At 38.1% G+C, this 24403-nt stretch overlaps 1 long non-coding RNA gene across 3 annotated transcripts in view; it reads left to right on the forward strand.

The window, feature by feature from the left end:
• Positions 1-24403, forward strand: part of LOC112582299 — a 114220-nt gene that overhangs the window by 49579 nt on the left and 40238 nt on the right. For all 3 annotated transcript variants that reach the window (XR_003106821.3, XR_006548555.1, XR_006548553.2), the window contains exon 3: positions 21588-21688. This is a non-coding gene — a long non-coding RNA (uncharacterized LOC112582299). The remainder of the gene's footprint in view (positions 1-21587; positions 21689-24403) is intronic.

A 24403-nucleotide genomic window follows, 5' to 3' on the forward strand; every position in this document is an offset into this window, starting at 1 on the left:
TAAGTTCATTTGTATCTTTGTTTTTTAGATTCTGCATATAAGCAATATCATATGATATTTATTTTTCTCTCTCTGGCTTACTTAGTGTGATAATCACTAGGGCTATCCATGTTGCTGCAAATGGTATTATTTCACTCTTTTTATGGCTGAATGATACTCCATTGTATGTATGTATGTGTGTGTATTTATCACACCTTTATCCATTAATCTGTTGTGGTGGTTCATTTTTTTAATTTTTTAAGTTGATTTACAATGTTGTATTAATTACTGCATACAGCAAAGTGATTCAGTTATACATATATATATATATTCTCTTTAAATATTCTTATCATAGGATATTGTATATACTTTGCTATACAGTAGAACCTTATTGTTTATGCATTCTATATATAAAAGCTTACATCTGCTAACCCCAACTTCTTACACCATCTCTTTCCCACCCCCCTCCTTGGCAACTACTAGTCTGTTCTTTATGTTCATGATTCCATTTCTGTTTCATAGATAGGTTCATTTTTATCATATTTTAGATTCCATATTTAAGTGATATCATATGGTATTTGTCTTTCTCTGACTTAGTTCACTTAGCATGATAATCTCTAGTTGCATCCATGTTGCTGCAAATGGCATTATTTCATTCTTTTTTATGGTTGAGCAGTATTCCATTGTATATATGCACCACATCTTCTGGCAATGGACTTTTAGGTTGTTTTCACATCTTGGCTATTGTGAAGAGTGCTGCTGTGAACATAAGAGTGCGTGTGTTTTTTTTCATTATAGTTTCGCCCAGATATATGCCCAGGAGTGAGATTGCTAGGTCATAGGGTAACTCTGTTTTTAGTTTTTGTAGGAACCTCCATACTGTTTTCCACAGTGGTTGCACCAACTTACATTCCCACCAACAGTGTAAGAGAGTTCCCTTTTCTCCACACCCTCTCCAGCATTTGTTATTTGTAGAGTTTATAGCTATGTCCTGGAGAAGACAATGGCACCCCGCTCCAGTACTCTTGCCTGGAAAATCCCATGGATGGAGGAGCCTGGAAGGCTGCAGTCCATGGGGTCACTGAGGGTTGGACATGACTGAGCAACTTCACTTTCACTTTTCACTTTCATGCATTGGAGAAGGAAATAGCAACCCACTCCAGTGTTCTTGCCTGGAGGATCCCAGGGACAGTGGAGCCTGGTGGGCTGCTGTCTATGGGATCACACAGAGGCGGACTCAACTAAAGTGACTTAGCAGCAGCATAGCTATGTCCATTCTGACCGGTGTGAGATGATACCTTATTGTAGTTTTGATTTCCATTTCTCTAATAATGAACAGTCAGCATCTTTTCATGTGCCTGTTGGTCTTCTTTGGAGAAATGTCTGTTTGGGTCTTCTGCCCATTTTTGCATTGGGTTGTTGTTGTTGTTGAGCTGTATGATCTGTTTGTACATTTTGTAAATTAAGCCCTTGTCAGTTGCATTGTTTGCAAATATTTCCTCCCATTTTGTAGATTGTTCATTTTGTTTATGGTTATTAATCTTATTATAATAACTTGTGTTTGAATTCTAAGCAATCATGTTAAAGTTTTGTTCTATTTTGTAGAAAACAAGATTCTTACAAAAGCCTAATATTTTCTTCCTAGGGATTGTAACATTTTTTAAAGAAGTTTTATTATTCAGGATCCCAGTAGGAAATATAATTTACCCCCACAAGATTCAAAATTAAGAGATTTTTTTAAAGTATTTATTTATTTATTTGACTACACTGAGTCTTAGTTGTGGCATGTGAACTCTTAGTTGTGGTATGTAGGATCTTGTTCCCTGACTAGGGATTAAACCTGGGCCTCTGCACTGGGAGTGGGGAGTCTTAGCCACTGACCACCAGAGAAGTCCCCAAATTAAGATATTTTAATACAGAGTTAAGGGAGGAAATTAGGCATGATGAGGCACCAGAAGCTAGCAACAGTGGAAAGCCATTACCACTTCTAGGGCTGAAGGGGTAAGAGAAGGAAACAGAACCCAAAAGGATTGGAATTAAGGAAGAGGTCTGGCCAAACAGATGCAGAGGGATACAGTACTGCTAGAACCAAAGCATCCCTGCCAAAGCAGGGATGAAGCAAAAAAGTAATATTATGATCTTGTTCTTTTTCTTCTCCCCATCTCTGATCTGCTGATGACACCCATTGGCAAAACCAGCCTAAAGCCTTCCATTAAAGGAGTCGAGGAAATTCATTTGCACTCACAGCAGTCAGATTCTGGGGGCCATAAATTAGTAATAGGTCAGAAAAGGGCAGAGTATGTATCTGTGGGCCAACAGAGAATAACCAGCCTACTGATGAACATGATATGATAGCTGAAATAATCTGAGACATAATATTATCCATCACTATTTTAAACAGACATCTAATGAAAATTGTGATAGACTGTATAATGTATCTATTGGCAATAAAAGAGGAACCTTCTTTCCATGAACCAGACTACCAGGAAATTCCTGACAGCTAATAAGGATTTTTATTGGGGAAAAAAATTATCAGTTGACAAATTGAGGACATTTTAATTAAAAGCTAAAATTAGAATGTAGCTATAGCTCAGGTATTAAAATGTTCTATACCTACTTAAACGCTTATTCATTTCCAGTCTAAAGTACAGCAAAATCAAGAACTCATAAGAAATATGAGTATGAGAAGTCATAAGAAATATGACTATGTAAGTATGATATGTCAGATGTCAAGTATATAGAGTTAACTAAGAGATGCTCTTGGAGTGCGCATAGTAACATTCTAAAAGGGGCACATAGGTCCTCTTTGCCAATGACTGAAGATGGTCCTTCCTCCAACTGGAAATACTGGCCTCTTCTAAACAGCTAACAGCTTTGGAAGGGTTCACTGGTTCACAGAGAAAAAGAATACCTATGTAGATAAACAATCAGAAAATCAGCTCTGGAAATTGGATATGATTAAACTACAGGTGAAAGTGAAGTGAAAGTGAAGTTGCTCAGTCGTCTCCGACTCTTTGCGACCCCGTGGACTGTAGCCCACCAGGCTCCTCTGTCCATGGGATTCTCCGGGCAAGAATACTGGAGTGGGTTGCCATTTCCTTCTCCAGGGGATCTTCCTGACCCAGGGATCGAACCCAGGTCTCCCATATTGCAGGCAGATGTTTTAACCTCTGAGCCACCAGGGAAGCCCTAAACTACAGGTATCCCCATGTTAAAACACTTAGTCCCTCCTTTCACGGACCTGCTGGCTGCTGCTACTGCTGCTAAGTCGCTTCAGTCGTGTCCGACTCTGTGCAACCCCATAGACAGCAGCCCACCAGGCTCCCCCTTCCCTGAGATTCTCCAGGCAAGACCACTGGAGTGGGTTGCCATTTCCTTCTCCAATGCATAAAAGTGAAAAGTGAATGAAGTCGCTCAGTCATGTCCGACTCTTCGCAACCCCATGGACTGCAGCCCACCAGGCTCCTCTGTCCATGGGATTTTCCAGGCAAGAGTACTGGAGTGGGGTGCCGTTGCCTTCTCCTTCACAGAGCTAACACTTATCAAATATCAGATGTTAAATTGTAAATCTAAGGATTTTATTAGCCTATGTGTCAGGGCAAAACTGAACCACTGGGGTGGATGTGATAGTGTTCTCATCAAATATATCAAATATTGCAATGTTACAACCATTGGCTATACTGACCAGTGATACTTTAAAATTTTCTTTATTCATTTCTGAGATTCTGCAGCAGTGGTTTACACATATCTTCATGCATGTTTTTAAAAATATGCTTTATTGCAGTTCCCTATGTACATATCTTTCTTTCTCACCAGAGTTTAAAGGTCTGAAGGGCCTTGAACTCTTCTTTTGTTAGCTTTTACCTAACCTAGTACACTTTCTAGCATATTGTAGATGCTCAGTAAATGTATATTAAATGCCAAGAGGCGCTTCTATATCAAATCTGTATATGACTTAAAAATTATATTTCTCATTCATCAAATAATACGTGGAATTGAAGGTACTATATTTTTGTGCATGCTTGAATCCTCAATTTTAAAAGCATTTAAATACTGCAAAATATGTTTAGCATCCAAATGATGCTGAAGTCATTCCATCTTTCTTTGATAACTTGGGAAATCTTCCAGAATGTTTCAGGGCCTAAGGGTCACTAATGAGAATATTGGTTTCAGTGATCTGTGTAGGAGAACCCATGAATGGGAATTTCTAGTTGATAGGATACCAGAAAAGCTGGACTTTGCTGTATTTTATTATGGTTGATTTTCATTGAAGTGACTGGAAATTTGCCTAGTGACCTTTCTATTAAACGGCTATGATTATATTGCATGAAGTTCATTCTTGGTATTCAAAATTCCTTGCCTCAACCTGCTTCCCATAGTCCATTCTATAAAGAGGGAAAAAGTCTTTAAATTTTCCCAGGATGACTGAAGTTGAACCCCAGGTTTGTGTAAAAGAGACATCTCTTAGGTCCATAGTGACCATTTCAATCCTTCTAAAGATACCCTTTTTCACTGCCAAGGGCTAAAAAAAACACTTAGTAACATTCAGCTGTCCCACAGAATTTAATGCTTCCATTAAATAAAAACTTTTATTTTGAATTTAGGTGAAATGTTCCCATTATTCATGATTATGTTGCAAGACTATAAAATTCCTCATATGATTGCAGCAGACAAAAGACATTTGAATGAACAAAAATGAATCATGCTATTAATAATCGAAGAAATTTCCTACAACCTTTATTTTCACATACATCTAAGCTTGAGGAAAAATTCTATGAAATTCAGTTTCTTAAAAATGGTTTCAGCTTCCTGTACTTTTTATTCATTTCTTTCAGCACAAAATATTTTTCTGTATGCACCACTAACATAAATCAGTTTTCAGAAATCAGTTTTCATGATTTCATTTCCTATTATTATGTAGTTAAAAACTATTATTTGGGGACTTCCTTGGTAGTCCAGTGGTTAAGACTTCACCTTCCAGAGGCAGGAGGTGCAGGTTTGATCCCTGGTTGGGGAACTAAGATCCCACATGATGCATGACCAAAAAAACAAAAGATAAAACAATCAATAATGTAACAAGTTCAATAAAGACTTTAAAAATGGTCTGCATCAAAAAAGTCTTTAAAAAATAACCATTATTTGGATTGCAGTTCTGGTTATATCTCTTTCAGATTCTCTTAGATCAGATGTGCCTTTGCAAAACAGAAGAATTTACATACACACACGCACTTCTAAATAGTTGTTCTTTCCACTGCTTGGTTTAGAAAGTGGAAAAGAGAAGATCCTGGTCTAATTTTGTCCCACAATCTTGCTAACATGGGTTGATGCATACTGATGGAAGTGAATTAGTACTCTCTCCAGTACCTTAGTTACTGGAAGAACTGTGTGTTCTCTGTGGCCATGAGATAGAAATTCTGTCAGTTGGCCTCAGCAAGTGTGGGAGTGTATGTTTAGCCAAAAGAGAGAATTTTAATGAAGCTAAGAGCAGCTATGGCTTTTATCAGTTGTCACCAGTTATATATCCAGATTCTCCACTTTCCACTCAGTCCCAGCCTTCACACAAGCACTTAAATTATCATCTAATTTAGCTAGTTGCCTCGTGATCCTATAAAGGCAGGCTCATTATAAGATTCATATTAATCGCCATTGGGAAAATCCAAGACTGAAAATCTGTTGCAGGGATTTTTCTCTAGTTGAACATACCATTTAATGAAAGAGGTGAGTTTAGATAGAAGAATTTGGAAACTCCTACTTACACCTTGTCAGCAAGTCTATGATTAGTATTATCAACTTAAAAAAAAAATTAAGGCTGAGAGAAGCACATAGGACCCCAGTTTTTAATTGACTATGAAGATGAATCTATTGACCCAGTGGTAATATAGCAGAACCCACTTGAAAGTTGAAGGATAGAGTTCAGCGATAAAAGCACACAACAGTCTGTTTTTCTTTTTGTCCAGGCCATACTTTATATTTTTAAAATTTATTTCATTAAAGTATAGTTGATTTCCAATGTTGTATTAATTTCTGCTGTACAGCAAAGTGATTCATTTATACATATATGCATTCTTTTTCATATTCTTTTCCATTATGGTTTAGTACAAGATATTGAATATAGTTCACTATGCTACACAGTAGGACTTTGTTGCTTATCCATTCTCTCTCTCTATATATATATATAAATATTAGTTTGCATCTGCTAACCCCACACTCACACTGCATCCTTACCCCACTTCCCCTTCCCCTCAGCAACCAAAATTTTATGTCTCTGAGTTTGTTTCATAGATAAGTTCATTTGTGTCATGTTTTAGATTCTGCATACAAGTGATATTGTGTGATATTTGTCTTTTTCTTTCTGACTATTTCATTGAGTATGATAATCTCAAGTTGCATCCATGTTGCTATAAATGGCATTATTTCATTCTTTTTTATGGCTGAGTAGTATTCCATTGGATGTATGTACTGCATCTTTATCCATTCATCTTTGGTGGATATTCAGGTTGCTTTCATGTCTTAGCTATTGTGAATAGTGCTACTGTTAGCACGGGGATGCATGTATCTTTCTGAATTAAGTTTTGTCCAGATATGCCCAAGAGTGAAATTGCTGGATCATATGGTAATTCTATTTTTAGTTGTTTTGAGGAACCTCCCTACTGTTCTCCATAGTGGCTGCACCAAGTTACATTTCCAACCACAGAATAGGAGGGTTCTCTTTTCTCCACACCCTCTCCATCATTTATTATTTGTAGAGTATTTATTTTTTATTTATTTTTAATATAAATGTATTTATTTTCATTGGAGGCTAATTACTTTACAGTATTGTATTGGTTTTGCCATACATCAACATGAATCTGCCACAGGTGTACACATGTTCCCCATCCTGAACTCCCCTTCCACCTCCCTCCCCGTACCATCCCTCTGGGTCATGCCAGTGCACCAGCCCCAAGCATCCTGTATCATGCATCGAACCTGGATTGGCGATTCATTTCATATATGATATTTAATGATGACCATTCTTACCAGTGTGAGGTGGTACCTCACCATCGTTTTAATTTGCATTTCTCTAATAATGAGCAGTTTTGAGCATCTTTTTATGTGCCTATAGGTCTTCTGGAGAAATGTCTATTTAGGTCTTCTGCCCATTTTTGGATTCAGCTGTTTGTTTTTTGTTGTTCTGTATATCTTGGAAATTAAGCCCTTATTGGTTGCATCATTTGCAGATATTTTCTCCTAATCCATAGGTGGTTATTTCATTTTGTTAATGGTTTCCTTTGCTATACAAAAGCCTGTAAATTTGATTAGGTTTTATTTGTTTATTTTTGCTTTTATTTCTATTGCCTTGGGAGACTGACCTAAGAAAACATTGGTGTGATTTATATCAGAGAATGTTTTGCCTGTATTCTAGGAGTTTTATGAATCATGTCTTATATTTAGGTCTTTATGCCATTCGGGGTTTATTTTTGTGTATGGTGTGAGGGTGTATTCTCACTTCATTAATTTACATGCGACTGTCCAGCTTTCTCAATAACCCTTGCTAAAGAGACTGTCTTTTTTCCATTGTATATTCTTGCCTCCTTTGTTTAAGATTAATTGACCATAGGTGTGTGGATTTGTTTCTGGGCCCTCTGTTCTGTTCCACTGATCCATATGTCTGTTTTTGTGAAAAAGCACACAACAATCTTTTTTTTTTTTAATGTTGAGTTTTTTTTAATTTTACTTTATTTTTAAACTTTACATAATTGTATTAGTTTTGCCAAATATCAAAATGAATCCGCCACAGGTATACATGTGTTCCCCATCCTGAACCCTCCTCCCTCCTCCCTCCTCCAGAGAAAGTACAAGCTAAAAATCTAAAGACTGGATCCCTGACCTTTCTGATGTCAGGAAAACAGGCATGATCTCTCTGGTCCCTTGGAGACTGAAGGTCAGACTGCACAGTTATAGCTCAGGTCCATTTGCCAAATCTCTTTTATTGTGTGTTACTCTGATGGAGAATATAGAGTTTCCCGTGTAAATCATCCCTGATGTCTTAAATACCTTGTAGACTTCCTCCCTAATTGTTGGGAAAACAAGAGATTAAGACGTCATTCATGAAGTCAAGAGGGGGATAAACAGTATAGAGGATGAGGGGCACCATCACCCAAGATGGGTTGTGTGGAGTTAGGGGAAATTTTTTAAGAAGCAGCCATACCTAAGAAAAAGACAAAAAAAAAAAAAAAAAAAAAGAAGTCATACCTAAGTAAAGCTGTCATATCTGTCCAGGGGATGGGCCAAATGAAAAACTGGAGAAGGTGTTCCAAAGAGAAGAAACAACAAAGGAAAGGCTCAAAGACTTGACACAGCATGACTTGACTTGTACAGAGAGTTACAGGAAGTCTGATATGAACTTAGGAAGCATCACATGAGAAGTGGTGGGAAATATGTCTGCAGAGAAATTCCCGGCAAGGACCAGGTCATGCAGATGTATATTGTGCTAAAAAGTTGTATTTTGCTAAGTCACTCAGCATAGAAGAGAAGTTGGAAGCCTATGAGACAAGAATCAGGATTGTTTCTTAGGCGTCTATCACTCTAGTCCAGGCAGAGGCTTCTACCTCAAAATTGTCAGCATAAATCTATTTCTGAATGACAGTTTTAATGAGCTATCTCAAAAATGAAGATAAACATATTGCATTGAAATTTAGTCTTTAATCTGAGGTAAAATTGTGTACCAATAATTCAATAAGTAGATAAACTCCACTATGCTTTGAAATAGTTGATGGAATAAAAGAAGAATTAAGCACCTTGGTTGTATAACCAAACCCTTTGATTATACAGTATGTCCTAGAAAGAAGACTGCCTTTGGACAAAAGGCTGCCTCTTCCATCTTAGATATTTGAATAAAGATTAAAGTAACATAGGTTTCAACAGAGGCTTACCTTTCTAGTCGTGAATAGACACATCAATCTTGTGAGGGCATCTGTGTTTGCCATGATCATATCACATGCCCCACACCAAGCAGTTCAGTGGTACACAGTAGGTTCTCTTTTAACTTTGAAAATGATTTCTGTAAATGACTTCTTCCTTACCAATAGCTATTTAGCATGATAAACAACGACATAGTTGAACTTAACAGTAGTCAACTAGTTGTATGAAAACTGCATCTTTTGAGAATCCTAAAGAACCAGACAGGGGATAATGTACGAATGTCTGGAATAATATACATGAATGTTTGAAAATGACCTAATTTGATTTGTCCACATCTGCTCTAGGAGGTTTGTTTCATAGCATTAATTTAATTAATATTTATCCTATACAAATTGCCTAATAGTACTCGTTACTTCTTAATTCTGTAAATATTCATGAATGGTAAGGAAAATACTGACCACCTCCCAAAGATGTCTACATCTGAATCCCTAGAATCTGTGAATATGTTATGTTACATGTACTGCGCTGTGCTTAGTCTCTTTGAGACCCCATGGGCTGCAGCCCGCCAGGCTCCTCTGTCCATGGGATTGATTCTCCAGGCAAGAATACTAGAGTGGGTCACCATGCCCTCCTCCAGGGGATCTTCCCAACCCAGGGAATGAACCCAGGTCTCCCGCATTGCAGGTGGATTCTTTACTGTTTGAGCCACCAGGGAAGCCCAAGAATACTGTGATGGGTAGCCTATCCCTTCTCCAGGGGAACTTCCTGACCTAGAAATCAAACTGGGATCTCCTGCATTGTAGGCAGATTCTTTACCAGCTGAACTACCAGGGAAGCCCATTATGTTACTTGACAGCAGATAATTAAGGTTACAGGTGGATTTAAGGTTTACAACCATCAAACTTTAAGATAAAGAGATTATCCTGGATTCATAGGTAGACCCAATGTAATCACAAGGACCAGTGTATTGTGAAAGTGGGAAGTAGAAAAGTCAAAACCAAAAGGATGGCAACATGAAAAAAATCCACTGAACCTTTCTGACTTTAAAGACGGAAGGGTACCATCAGCTAAGAAATACAGGCAGCCTCTGGAGTCTGGAAAAAGCATGAAATCAGTTTCTTCCCTGGGACCTCCAGAAGAAACACAGCCCTGCCGACACCTTGATTTTAGTCCGGTGAGACCCAGTCTGGACTTCTGACCTCCAGAATTGTAAGAAAATAAACGTATGTTGATTTAAGCTGCAAAGTTTCATAGCAAGTTGTTGTAGAAGCCATAGGAAAGTTACACATCATGTATGTGACCATGGTCACTTAAGACTGTTAGTAAAACCAGACACTGACACCTAAAGAGGTGTCTAAAACACTTTGCTTCTACTCAACCACCTGTTTTATTCATACTGCAAAGACTTCACTTCTGACAAAGGCAACAGGGACACAATAGGACAATCAAGAACCTTGGGGAGATTTGGACAAATACATTTTTAAAATTTTTCATTCGCTAATTATTTAAGGTTTCATGCAATGTTCTGTTAAACCTCCTTTGCTGAACACAATCTCCTTCATCCCTTGAAGGATTTATCTAGAGCAATGTGGTGAGTGAGTGTGTGAGTAGGGAATTAATAAAAAAATAGGTCAGTGCTGAGTTGAGGCCTGAGCTCCCTTTGCCTTGATCAGATTCAGTGTTTGTCTTGCTCCTTCTTCCTCATGCTCTTTGATTCTATTTCCTCTCCTGCCTGCTGTCTGCATTCACTTCAAAAGAATGAAGCATACAGAGTTTCAGTCCCTGTTTCCAGGCTGCCGGAGTTGGACCTGCCCCTAAGGTCAGCACAGTGAAGCTCTGATTAGAGTTGACCGGAGGTAGCAGTTGCTACAACTTCACCACTGGGAAGGCCTTGACAGCTGGGTGACCCTGCCCCCCTTTTTAGACCCTCCTCCTCCCCCACCCTCTTGTGCTGCCGCCTGAACAAAACATCACATCCTCACTGTTTACTGCAGGAACCCAGCCAAGGAAGTCATAACAGGACAATAGACAGACAGTCTGATAACCTTGTTAGCTCAAATCAAAGCGCCTAACAAGTAGGAGAGGTTAGTTGAAGTGGAAAGAAACTATTGCAGTATTTGGGTTTGTTGAAGTGGCTTTTCAGATTTTTCCCATTTTGGAGGAAAAAAAGTAGCATTTCTTGTCCCTTTATTTAAGATTAAAACCAGGCACAAGGACATTAAACAAAACAACATGTACAAGGCTAAGGTTAACTTTTAAAAGAATACAAATGGAAAGGGATGTACAAAGTTCATAATCACCTTCTTAATGGAAAGTGGCATAAAGCTATATTCTTTGTGTTGCCAGATCTCTGCAAAAGTGTAATAAGTGTGTAATAACCTTCATTATCCAGAAAAGTTAGGGATGTGAATTAATTTGTGTAAATGATAACTAGTAATGAACTCATTTCAGATAACAGGCCAAGGATGATCAAGGTCTTTCTATTTTCTGTTTTATTTACTTCACATTACAGGAGACTATTTCAACACACAGAGATGTTGCCAAGTTTGATTTTGGCCTTTTATTACCTCCCTCATACCCCCACCCCTCATCTTACAGGGAGCATTTCAGCCTTTAAAACCATAATTTTAATCCCAACATGATCTTCCTATTTCTGCAAAAGGCATTAATATATGCTCCAGTACTATTTAAGAGCCATTCATTCTCCTCGCAGCTTCAGTTCCTAAGTTCTGGTCATTTCTTCCATGATCCTGGAGGAAATAGCACTAACCTTGAAGTCAGGAGTTGGCACTTCTCAAGCCCTGTGACCTAGTTCATAGTCTCAGTGCCTCAGTTTCTTCATCTGTAACAAATGACCAAATAATAAATCTACTCGTCAACTGGGGATTTGGATGCCATTGAACATGTCATTTTTAAATTTGGTGTCATTTTGAAGTTTTTTTTAAAAAGTGAAACTTTATGGTCTTTAATGGCTCCTGATTTATCTTTTGCTCTTGTGCTTCCCTGAAAGATGAATGAACCATAGCTAAGTCCATAGTGGCTTAGTACTCTGAATCTGCTGAGGGAGTTTCATTGTGAACATTTTGTTCAGCTATATTGAACTATTGTCCTGAATGGAAGTCAGAGTTACAATTCAGTGTGTGTGTATACAAGTATGTGTACACCCTTTATCTGGGGAAAAATGTTTCTTTTATAGCAGCTGGAAAATTGTAATGATAAACAGAAGTCATTTTTCTTATTGCCTTTTATTTGTGAAAGATGATAAAGTGGTGCTTCTCTAATTAAGACTGGGAAAAATTGAAAATAAAAAAAATTCTGCATCGTTTCCTTTCTACCTCTTATATGACTTGAAACTGAAAAATACCTTAGAAACTAATTTTGGAGAAGAGGAAAAAAAATGATTTTTACATACATGGGGCATGTGTCATTCTCATTCACCTAGATGACAGAAAAGAGAAAGAAAAAGCAGAATAAAAAGAAATATATTTTCTATGTATTTAGCAATCATCTACATAAACACATAACATATTGCAGAGTTTAATCTAACAATTATGTTAAGTGATTGGATCTTGGCAGTGAAATGTTAAATACGGATTTCTCCTTCCTAGCTTTAAATGTTTTCAATTAACAAATATTCCTTTACATACAATTCCAGGCAATCTATTACTTAAACATATATAAATATGTTATTTGAAAAGATTTCCTGCCCCAAATATCTTCACCAATGGTATCTTCTAGTAACTAAAATTTTTAGTACTTTATACCTTTGTGCTAGGTCATACTGTAAATGATATTTGAGTTTAATATTTCATTATTATTCATCAACAACTCTAGCATGAATTAGCTAAAAATGTGTGACATTTCTTTGGTTATTGATCTTCATAGAGTCTTAGATGTGGTAATTAAGACCCAATTGATCTAATCTTATTTTTGTACCCCCAGCAGAAGTGAAAGCTTAATTTTACTGACCACCATGCTTCTTGGGATGAGGCCTTTGTTGTTCAGTCGCTCAGTTGTGTCTGACTCTCTGCGACCCCATGGACTGCAGCATGCCAGGTTCCCTGTCTTCACCATCTCCCAGAGTTTGTTCAAACCTATGTCCATTGAGTCAGTGATGCCATCCAACCATCTCATCCTCTGTCGTCCCCTTCTCTTCCTGCCTTCTATCTTTCACAGCATCTGGGTCTTTTCCAGTAAGTCAGCTCTTCACATCAGGTGACCAAAGTATTGGAGCTTCAGCTTCAGTGTCAGTCCTTCCAATGAATATTCAGGGTTGATTTCCTTTAGGATTAACTGGTTTGATTTCTGCTCTCCAAGAGCCTCTCAAGAGTCTTCTCCAGCACCACAGTTCAAAAGCATCAATTCTTCGGCACTCAGTTTTCTTTATAGTCCAACTCTTATCTCCATACATGACTATTGGAAAAACCATAGCTTTGACTAGACAGACCTTTGAAGGCAAAGTAATGTCTCTGCTTTAATACACTGTCTAGGTTTGTCATTGCTTTTCTTCCAAGGACTAAGTGTCTTTTAATTTCATGGATTCAGTCACCATCTGCAGTGATTTTGGAGCCCCCCAAAATAAAGTCTCTTACTGTTTCCATTGTTACCCCATCTATTTGCCATGAAGTGATGGGACCAGATGCCATGATCTTAGTTTTTTGAATGTTGAGTTTTAAGCCAGCTTTTTCACTCTCCTCTTTCACTTTCCTCAAGAGGCTCTTTAATTCCTCTTCACTTTCTGCCATAAGGGTGGTGTCATCTGTGTATCTGAGGTTATTGATATTTCTCCCAGAAATCTTGATTCCAGCTTGTGCTTCATCCAGCCCAGCATTTCAAATGATGTACTCTGCATATAAGTTAAATAAGCAGAGTGACAATATACAACCTTGTCACACTCCTTTCCCAATTTTGAACCAGTCTGTTTTTCGAAAAATGGGATTAGGCCTGGTCCATGCATAATCATCAAATCATCTTTAGTAATACATTGATAGAAGAAGTGCTATTAGTGATAAATCTAAATTTACTTGCTGCTTTCATTTCTTTCTATAATTCAAAGTAACAAGTGAAATTCAAAATACTGTATTATTGAAGGTAAATAGTACAACTATGGAACAGGTACATGTACTGCATCCAAGGACTAGCCATTGCCTGAAGTAGGGTAGTACAGTTAAGATATACATAAAGTTTCCTTCCATCCAAAGTCCAAGTAGTTCTCATCCAAACTCCAAGTAGTTCTCATGCTGTATGTTCAAATGAAACCATGTGTTGCATGTGTTATCTGATGTTTCAATACAAAAATACCAATTCAGTTTATCTCACTGATATGAAAGGTGAAACTTGTGAAATTCAAGCATACAATGGCAGTCCCATTTTTTTTTTTGTTATGTGTTCTTGCTGACCTGTAATCAAGACATAGCTTGGCATGTAAACAGTTAACTTGAGCATTTGAAATGTCAGTAGAAAACAGTTTATTAGCTTGCTAATTGTTGATCCCTGAGAACATGGACTGCACTTAATTTGATTTTTTAGCCACATTAAAGATATGCCAAATAGTAATGTAACTCAGTAAGAAGAGAATGTCAAGATCTACCATGAGCTAAATGCAGATTTGTTCAATTGAATGTATATCCATTTGACTTTGCATCTCTGAATTCTAGCAATTTAGAAAAACCAACTGAAAAGGATTTCTAGACAGGGCTCAGTTTGTGTTTATGCTGTACTTCCTAACACATCTAGTACCCAGCTGAGTATGGGCTTAGTAGATGAAGGTAAGAATGCAGTGGATCACAGACTTACAGAACAAACATGGTTGCTGGAGAGAAGGATGGGCTGAAGGGGATAGTTAGGGAGTTTTGGATGGACATGTACACACTACTGTATTTAAAATGGATAACCAACAAGGACCCACTGTATAGCACATGGAACTCTGCTCAGTGTTATGTGGCAGCCTGGATGGGAGGGGAGCTTGGGGGAGAATGGATACATGTATATGTGTGGATGAGTCCCTTTGGTATTCATCTGAAATTATCACAGCATTGTTTGTTACTCAGCTATACCACAATATAGAATAAAAGGTTTTTTTAAAAAAGTAAATAAAAAAGAAAAAAGGATGTATTATAAATAAAAATTTAATTTCATGCTTGAGAAAGAATGAAGAGAAGTTTTCTGAGTTCTGTTCATATATTGTTGAGGGCATTCACTTATTTGTATTTCTCCCCAAAGTTGCTTCATTTTGAGCTTCAGTGGCTAGAAGTCCCAAGCTCCATTTTCTGCATCACAACATTCAAATATCGTTGAAATGCCTTAAGATCAAATTAGCTGTTTCTAGTATTGGTAGTCATTACTTGGAATGGACTTGGACTTGTTATTTTTTAACTAAGAAGGAAATACTGTATTGATTTTACCCAGTGGGTTATTTGAAACAACAGCTCATGTTTTTAAATGAAAATTATCTGGTAATGCAGGAAAACAACTGTAAAATAGAAAAATGTGACTATCTTACAGGTTTTTAAAATGCAGTATCCATTATTTTCATAATTAAAGTAATTTGCATAGCATTATGCATGTATTAGAGAAGTCATGTGAATTAATATGATAGGATCTAACTCCTTCAATGCAAATGTTAACAAGAAAAGTCATATTAATGACTCAGAGAGCAAACTTACCCTTCTGACTCTTGCTGTAGTAAAACTCCAAACTGAACTATCTCATTAAAATACTTGCAGCTGTTTTCGCTTACCTTTGGCTACTCTGCTCCAAAACTCAATTTGCAAACAGTGTGTATATGAATCTGTATGTTCATAGACACATTGGCACCCTTGGGAAGTCTACAGTCTTTCTAAGTAAGATCTTTTGGGTACAAATTATAAACTACAGCAATAAGTGACACTGTATGTGGATTGAATTTCAAATGCAATCTTTGTTCAGTTAAAAAATAATGAACTGGATTTATTTAGAATTTGAATTATGACCTTGTAAATAAGGTAGATTTGAAAATAACATTAACTCTCTTAGGTTCTTATTTTACTTTCAAATAGCTTTGCCTATAATTCACAAATTGGTATTTAACAGTCCCTTGTAATTAGGCAAATGACCCAGCATCAAAACGATTAACAGAAATAACTGAAAATGTTAGCACAAGTTTGTGTGCCCAATGTACAGTGAGGCCAAACAAACCACAACGTCGGAGTTTTGAGCAGAAAGGTGTATTGCAAGACCGTGCAAGCAGAGAGGTAACTCTTGCCCTAAAAAGCCCCTAGCTCCATGAAAGGTTTTGGCAAAGCTTTTTTTTTTTCTTTTTATTATTATTTTATTTTTAACTTTACAATATTGTATTGGTTTTGCCATATATCAACATGAATCCACCACAGGTGTTCACGTGTTCCCTGTCCTGAACCCTCCTCCCTCCTCCCTCCCCATACCATCCCTCTGGGTCGTCCCAGTGCACCAGCCCCAAGCATCCAGTATTGTGCATCGAACCTGGACCAGCGACTCGTTTCATATATGATATTATACATGTTTCAGTGCCATTCTCCCAAATCATCCCACCCTCTCCCTCTCCCACAGAGTCCAAAAGACTGTTTTATACATCAGTGTCTCTTTTGCTGTCTCGTATACAGGGTTATTGTTACCATCTTTCTAAATTCCATATATATGCATTAGTATACTGTATTGGTGTTTTTCTTTCTGGCTTACTTCACTCTGTATAATAGGCTCCAGTTTCATCCACCTCATTAGAACTGATTCAAATGTATTCTTTTTAATGGTTGAGTAATACTCCATTGTGTATATGTACCACAGCTTTCTTATCCATTAATCTGCTGATGGCAAAGCATTTTTAAAAGACAAGTGAGGGAGAGGTGTCCCCAGGGTCTGTGATCATCATGGCACAATTCGCTGTTTGGCTGATGGTGAAGTACAGCAGGGTGGTGTCCCGGGGTTAACATCCTTAGATTCTGGGAGGGCTGGGGTTATGTGTTTCCAGTCATCAAGTGCTTAACATCTTCAGTTTGTTGAATAGGGGAAGGTTTTTTACATCTGGAAAACAGCTCAGGAAATGTGCATCAGATCCTGTTATCTAGGTACTTCTGCTTTAAACATGTGTGCTCAGTCCTATCTGACTCTTTGCAACCCTATGGAGTGTAGCCCACCAGGCTCCTTTGTCCATGGGATTTTCCAGGCAAGAATACTGGAGTGGGTTGCCATTTCCTTCTCCAGGGGTTCTTCCCGACCCAGGGATCAAACCAGCACCTCCTGCATTGCCAGGCAGCTTCTTTACCACTGAGCCATTTGTGAAGCCCCAAGGAACTTGAGAGGAGCTAAAGCAGAGGATATGGGGGAAGGCCTGTCCCAGGGAAGGCCCCATGGGGTCCTGCTCGGTTACAGAAACCCACCCTGAAAGAAGGTACTATCTCAGGTTTGTTTTTTTGTTTGTTTGTTTTTAATCAAAGCACTGATAACCACAGGGAAATGACACAGCTTTACGTGATGCTTGGCCTACGTTCAACATTTTGGGTTGCCAGTATGAAGATGAAGTTAATGGATTCACTGATGCTCAAGCCTCTTTGAATATTCTCTGAACTGTGGAATGAGAGATTTAGATAAGAGGCATAAGATTGCACCAAATCTTAGAATTTCAAAGGAGAAACCTAAGCAGTTCTCTAATTCAATCTGTTCATACAAGTTTCCTCCACAGTCATAGCTTTCCAATCTTTTCATTTGTGACCCTGTATTAAAAAAACAAGAAGTACATAGACTACATCATAATACAGTACATACAAACTGGATCATAACTGAAACAGAATTCTCATGAAGCAGTATGTGTGCAGTGAACTCAGATGTTTCCTCCTTTTTCTATTTTGTATGTGGTGGAGTTTTTGTTTTTGTTTTTTTTTGGGGGGTGGCAGTGTCTTTTTTTTTTTTTTTTTTGCTTTCTTTTTTTTTTGACTATCCCATGCAGCTTGTGGGATTTTAGTTCCCCAACCAGCAACTGAACAACGGCCTTCAGCACTGAGAGCATGGAGTCCTAACCAGTGGACCACCTGGGAATTCCCATTTTATATGTTTTTAATCTTCATAATAATCCATTACATAGATTCATGACCACAAATAGATTGAGACTTGCTCTACAACCTTGGTATACTGTGGCCCGTGGACCTGCTGCAGCAGCAACACCTAGGAGTTTTTTAGAAGTGCAGTCTCAGGCCCCAGCCCAGAACTACTGAATCAGCATAAGCATCTTATTTTTTAAAAAATATATTTATTTTTGGATGCACTGGATCTTTGTTGCTTTTTGCAGCTTTTGGTGTGTGGACATCTCATTGTGGCAGCTTCTCGTTGCAGAGCCCTGGCTCTAGAACACAGGCTCAGTAGCTTTGGCCCACAGGCTTAGTTGCCCCTTGGCATGTGGGATCCTCCCCAGCCTGGGATTGAATCTGTGTCCCCTGCATTGCTGGGCAAATTCTTAACTCCTGGGTCACCAGGGAAGTCCAGCATACACATTTTACCAAGATCCTCAGGTGCTTCCCAGCACCTTAAAGTTTGAAAAGCATAGTCTACTACATCATCCCCAAGGGCGGTCAAATGGTAAGCCTTTCCTCATACCCTTTTTCTGGTAAGATGTTTTCTTCTTCCCAAAGTGACACATTTTATTTTCAAACAATTGTGCTGTACAGAAAGATTTTTTCTCGTATTAAGTACAAATTGGTATGTAAAGTATCAGCTTGGAGACCAACACAGAAACAGCATCCCACAGATGATAAATCTTATTTCTTTCACACACAAGCACCACCCACTGGCATTAGACTAGGTTCCAGTGAGCTGATCTTCATGTACAATTCATTTAAGCTTCTTTGCATTGGGCAGGCTCTCAACTGAAAATAGAGGAATCTTTGTGACTCTTCACCTTCTCTCTCACTCTACACCTAAACCATCAGCAATTCCAATGAATTCACATTCCAACTATTCTTCCAATTAAGCATTTCTCAAATTAGCATCCAACAATCCTAGGGCAAGGGAGGAACGATCAATAAATGTAGAAAGTCTTGGCAAAAAAATTCAACGTGCACTGCATTCATTTAATGAGACAGTTAAGCCACATTCTGGAGAAGAAAAAAAAAACCTGACAGTCTGGGTATATATTGTTCAGAAAGCACTATTGTTTTGACCTCAGGAGGCACGAATGCTCAAAGAGGTGCTACCCATTGCTTGTCAAACTGTTGCCTATCTCCCTGGCTTCTCACTCATCTCTCTGGAAAATCTGGAATTTTCTACACACTCTGAAAATATAAAGAATATTTCTTTTCTCATGCTTTCCATTCTGCCCACCTGGAGCTGGATAACTATTCCTGTTCATTTCAGACTGTGCCTCCCACATTGTCAGCTGTTGAGTTGGAGAAAGACCACTCAACTATCAAGCTGTGATGTGAAATGTAATTCAGAACCATCCCTGGACTGATGTATATTCTCCTTTGGGGCTCCACTGATTGAAGTTGGGTTAAATACAAGTGTGAGTGTAAACATAGTTCCCGTATCTTTTTGACTTTCGGAATGGCTTGCATTCTTAAGAACAAGAAGAGGACTTGGTATTCAAGGGGATATCTGCAGGCTGATAAGATAAAGTCATGAAATAGTTTCCTATCCTTTGGGAAATGTCTGGGATGTATGTTGAGGGGCAAGGGAGTTGTCGGGCCAGTTCTGTGATCTAATTCCCTGGAGATGAAGTTTCCTTCTTAAAACCAGTTCTTGGCATTACTTACTACTTTGCTGCTATTGGGTCAAGGAAAAACAACTTAAGCTTCTAAGCTTTAGAATCTAAGGCATGGAGCTGTCTCATGAGCAGGAAGGTGGAAGAAAGGACATGTCTGAACTTCTTCCCCTTTGTGTGAATTCTTAATAACAATTCAGTTATAGACAGGTCAGCCCTCTGTGTTACTGGGGGACCGGTTGATGATTCTACAATTCAAGCAGGACATCAGGCCTTCTGCTCCCTTTGGAGAATTATTTTTATTGTTTTGCTTCCTGTGCAACAACTCACTGAAGTGAGTGAGTGGTACTGAAAACAGAATACAACTAAACTCTCATATCAGTGCCACAGTAACCTATCAAATGACTTAATGATAGTAAGTTATGTTTGGAGTAAAGGAGAATAAATGCTCTTTTTATTTAAAACAGTTTTTTTTTGCATACCATAAATTCACTGAATTGTTCAATTCATTGGTTTTTGGTATATTCAGAGAGAGGTGCCTCCATCGTCATGATCAATCTTTGAATATTTTCATCACTCCCAAAAAGAAACCCCATACCCATCACTAGTCTCCTACCATTTCTCCCACCCTAGGCAAGCTCAAAATCTAGTTTCCATATATCTAGATTTGCCTATTCTGGACATTTCATATACATGGAATCATACAATATGCGATCTTATGTGACAAGCTTCTTTCATTTAGCATAATATTTTCAATGTTTATCTGTGTATGGTAGCATACATCATACTTTAGGTTTTTTGCAGATGAATAGTATTCCATTGTACAGATATTCTACATTTTTTTGTCAGTTCGTCAGTTGATAGATACTAGTTTCCATTCTTCAGCTATTTTGAATCATTCTGTGATGAACTTTTCATGGACTCATTTTCTGTTCCCATGTGTTTTCAATTCTCTTGGGTATGTAACTAGAAGTGAAATTGATTGGTCATATGATAACTCTATGCTTAACTGCTTGAGCAGCCACCGAACTGTTTTCCAAAATGGCTGCACAATTTTACATTCCCATAAGCAATATTTGAGGATTTCCATTTCTCCACATTCTCATCAATACTTGGTATCATCCATACTTCAATTATAGCCATTTTAGTGGGTTTGAAGTAGTATGTCTCTATGGTTTCGATTTGCATTTCCAAGGATAAGCACTCTTAAAATATCTCTAACTCACCCACATGTAAAAAGTGAGTGTGTAAGTTCCATTAATTCCTGGGTAGACCATGTTTGGAGAGGCTGCTAAAAATTTTAATAACACTATCTAATCCCCAGTCTTCATAAGAAGATATTTCATTACACAAGAGAATATCTGGGTTTGGGATTCAGAAATCAATCATTTCAAATAATTAAATTCCAGAACCAGTCTTAGCTTTAACCCTAGTTAGCGATTCAGTTTTTATTAAAGGTGAAGGCGGTAAGAATTAGGGAAAAGTTAATTGTGTGTTTATTTGGCAAGTTGTTCAAGTTGCTTGTCTTCTCTGTGGCTAAGTTTTCTCATCTACAAAACTGAGGTTAATAACAGTACCTAATTCACACAATCATATAAGGATTAAATGAAATCTTTTTCCATGTAAATGCAGTGCCTAACTGAAAATAAGTATTAGCTAATACTAATTTACAGGTGAATAGCAGAGGTTTTACCTATACTAAGAGCTCAAGGAAACATCCTCTGCAACTATGGAAGATTTATTGAATATATCAATCATCTGTTTTCCATCTCTACAAAAGTTACTAAAAGAAAGGAGCCCAGAAATTTATCAGAAACCTAGGTTAGCTACTAGTAAGAAGAGATTTTGAAACAGTCCCTTAAGGGAAGTGGTACACTGCCCTTCACAGAAGTCTTTAATGATGGGAAAGATGTTCAGTTCTTCAGCAGATAAGCTACCATCTTACCAAAGGGTGAAAGTGGCATCTAATTCCCTCAACCTGATAACTCTTTGTTTGTTACAGACTGAAGGTCTTTGGATTCCCTGGCAACCTAGGAAATATAACTCCCTGGCCTTGAATTCCTCAGCCTTGTCCTTGGCAACAATGCTGGACAAAACTATGAAGTATGTAATGCTTTTGTTTCTTTTGTTGTTCTTATTTTCTGCTCCCTCATCTTGTTTCTTTACCTTTGGGGGAGCCAGTGCCTGCACAAGACCACCTGTTTGCAAAAGGTCTTCTGACAAGGGTCTTCCTTTCCTCCTCAGAAACACATATGCTAGCCTTCTCTTCATGCTCTACTCCAATCCCATCCAAACTTAACTCAACTCTGAACAACTTTCCATAGACAATGAACAAATATATTAATTCTTAAAGATTATATCGAATATTTGCTACATATTCAATATTTACTATGGGCTTCCCTTGTGGCTCAGCTGGTAAAGAATCCGCCTGCAATGCGGGAGACCTGGGTTCGATACCTGGGTTGGGAAGATCCCCTGGAGAAGGGAAAGGCTACCCACTCCAGTATTCTGGCTTGGAGAATTCCATGGACTGTATAGTCCATGGGGTCACAAAGAGTCGGACACAACTGAGTGACTTTCACTTTCACTATGGGTTAGACACTGTGCTAGGCTCATAGATGACTCTTACCATAATCCAGGCCCTGTAGTAGAATGGAGAAGATTGTAAGCAAAGACCAGTGATTATAAAACAGCATGATAATAGTGGGGTAGAGATGTCAAGGGCTTCTCAGGTGGTTCAGTGGTAAAGAATCTGCCTGCCAGTCAGTGCAGAAGATGCAAGAGTTGAGGGTCTGATCTCTGGGTCAGGAAGGTTCCCTAGAGGAGGAAATGGCAACCCACTGCAGTGTTCTTGCCTGGAAAATCCCATGAATAAAGGCACCTGGTGAGCTATAGTCCATGGGGTCATGGAAGAGTGGGACATGACTTAGCAACTGAGCATGAAAACATGCATTAAATAATTTACATACCAGAAGAGAGTTAGGCACTGTGAATTGTAGGAGTACATACTAGGACCACCCAACCCAACCTGACGTACTGAAAGCCTGAACTGGGTCTTGAAGATGATTATGATGTAGCCCAATTAAGATGTAGAAGAAAACGTATTCCTTGTAGAGGAAACAGCATTTGAAACCACAAAGAGACATGAGAGAAGATGACATATCTCAAGAAGTTCAAAAGGTTCATTATGGCTAGAATATAGGCAAAATAAGAAGAAACAAGACATGAGACACAGACTGTAATCTGTGGTCAATAAATAGCATTAATGAAATCTCTGAGGCTCTGTTACCTAAGTTGTGCTTTGCCATCAAGGAACACTGGGGAGGGCAGTGGGTATCGGGTAGGCCAGCAGTAGTATTTGCCGTAGTGAAAACATTAAGAATGTTGTTGGGAAATATTTTCAGGCCTTAAGTACCCTTAAAGTTAACATTATGGCCTATGTTTACAGTGATCTTTTCCACAAATAAAATTGAATAAAGCCACTGGATGTTTGAAAAAGTATAAAAAGTTATTTAACTTTCTAGAACTTACAGGAAGTCTAGCAGTTGTTCAGTTGAGTGCTGTACTTTCCATGTACTGAGGGTCAATCCTGTTGTTAGATGAAGGTGAAATCCTGAATAAGATATGATGTGCTGGTTTATACTTAATGATCTATGCTTGATTAGTTAATGAGTTCTCAGTGCCCTTTGGAATAAAAGAATCCTATTGAATGCTGTATAGGTGACATTTCCAGTATAAATAAGGCATCTTTTCATTTAAGTTCCAAGGAAATGTTTAGGGAATAATGTGTATATGTTAAAATACTATAATTGAAAATGAAATTGGAAGCCAGAGTCACAGAAACATATATAGTAATATCTTGTGATAGACAGTATAATTGGTGCTAATAACACCACCAGACACTTCGTGTTCCCTGTAAAAATGCTTTACAATTCATCAAGTTTTCCATTGAAATGTCATTCTTATTTGGGGGATTGTTAACCAAATATGTATTACTCCAAAGCTAATATGTTGTGTTAAAACATACTAACATTTTGAAATAATAGTGTTTTCAAAATAAATAAAATTTGCTGCACCACAATTCTTAAGGACTGAATTTAATTATTTTGTTAAAATTTCTGTGGTATTCTAGGAGTTTCACGACTGGTCCCTAGCCTACTTCCCCATTCTTACTGGCCTCTTATCCCAAATGTATTCTCTACCCTACAGTCAAAGTACTGACTCTCTTCACTTCTGCTTCTTCATCTTTACATACTCTGTTCCTATCATCTCATTTTTTTTCTTCCTCTCCCTTCTCTATCATTTGAATCCTGTTTTTCAGTGCCTACTCTTTCATGAGGGGTTCCATGGTTCTTTCCATCATAATTAAATTTACATTTTTTTCACCCTATGTCCATGTATTTACTCTTATTAGATATTACCTAGCTTTACATGCTTTTCTGCCAATGCTCAAGCTGTTGCATTCTGGTTTCTGCCTCTTCCACATCACTGAGCCTGGCCTTCAAAAAATATTCACTTTTTCCTACTTGAAAACTCCAGCAAAATTTTTTTTCAATCCCTATGATATTCTTACCACTCCCTCATTTAAAGGTTCTCTTGCCATCTTCTGCCCAGTCCTTTGAGTGAGGACTCAGTTTCAGACTTGTTATTGTATACCATTTGGACATTAGGTCTACTCTCTGGGACTCAAGTTGTTCTACCATGGGGGGATAGAAGGTGCCACAATGTCATGACCTGCCACAGCCTTGTAGCAGCTCTAATCCCTTCCAGTAGGACATGTTTTATACTCACTGCATTGTCAAAGTGATGAGCAGAGCC

Source organism: Bubalus bubalis, chromosome X, assembly GCF_019923935.1.
Source record: "Bubalus bubalis isolate 160015118507 breed Murrah chromosome X, NDDB_SH_1, whole genome shotgun sequence".
Lineage (NCBI taxonomy): Eukaryota > Metazoa > Chordata > Mammalia > Artiodactyla > Bovidae > Bubalus > Bubalus bubalis.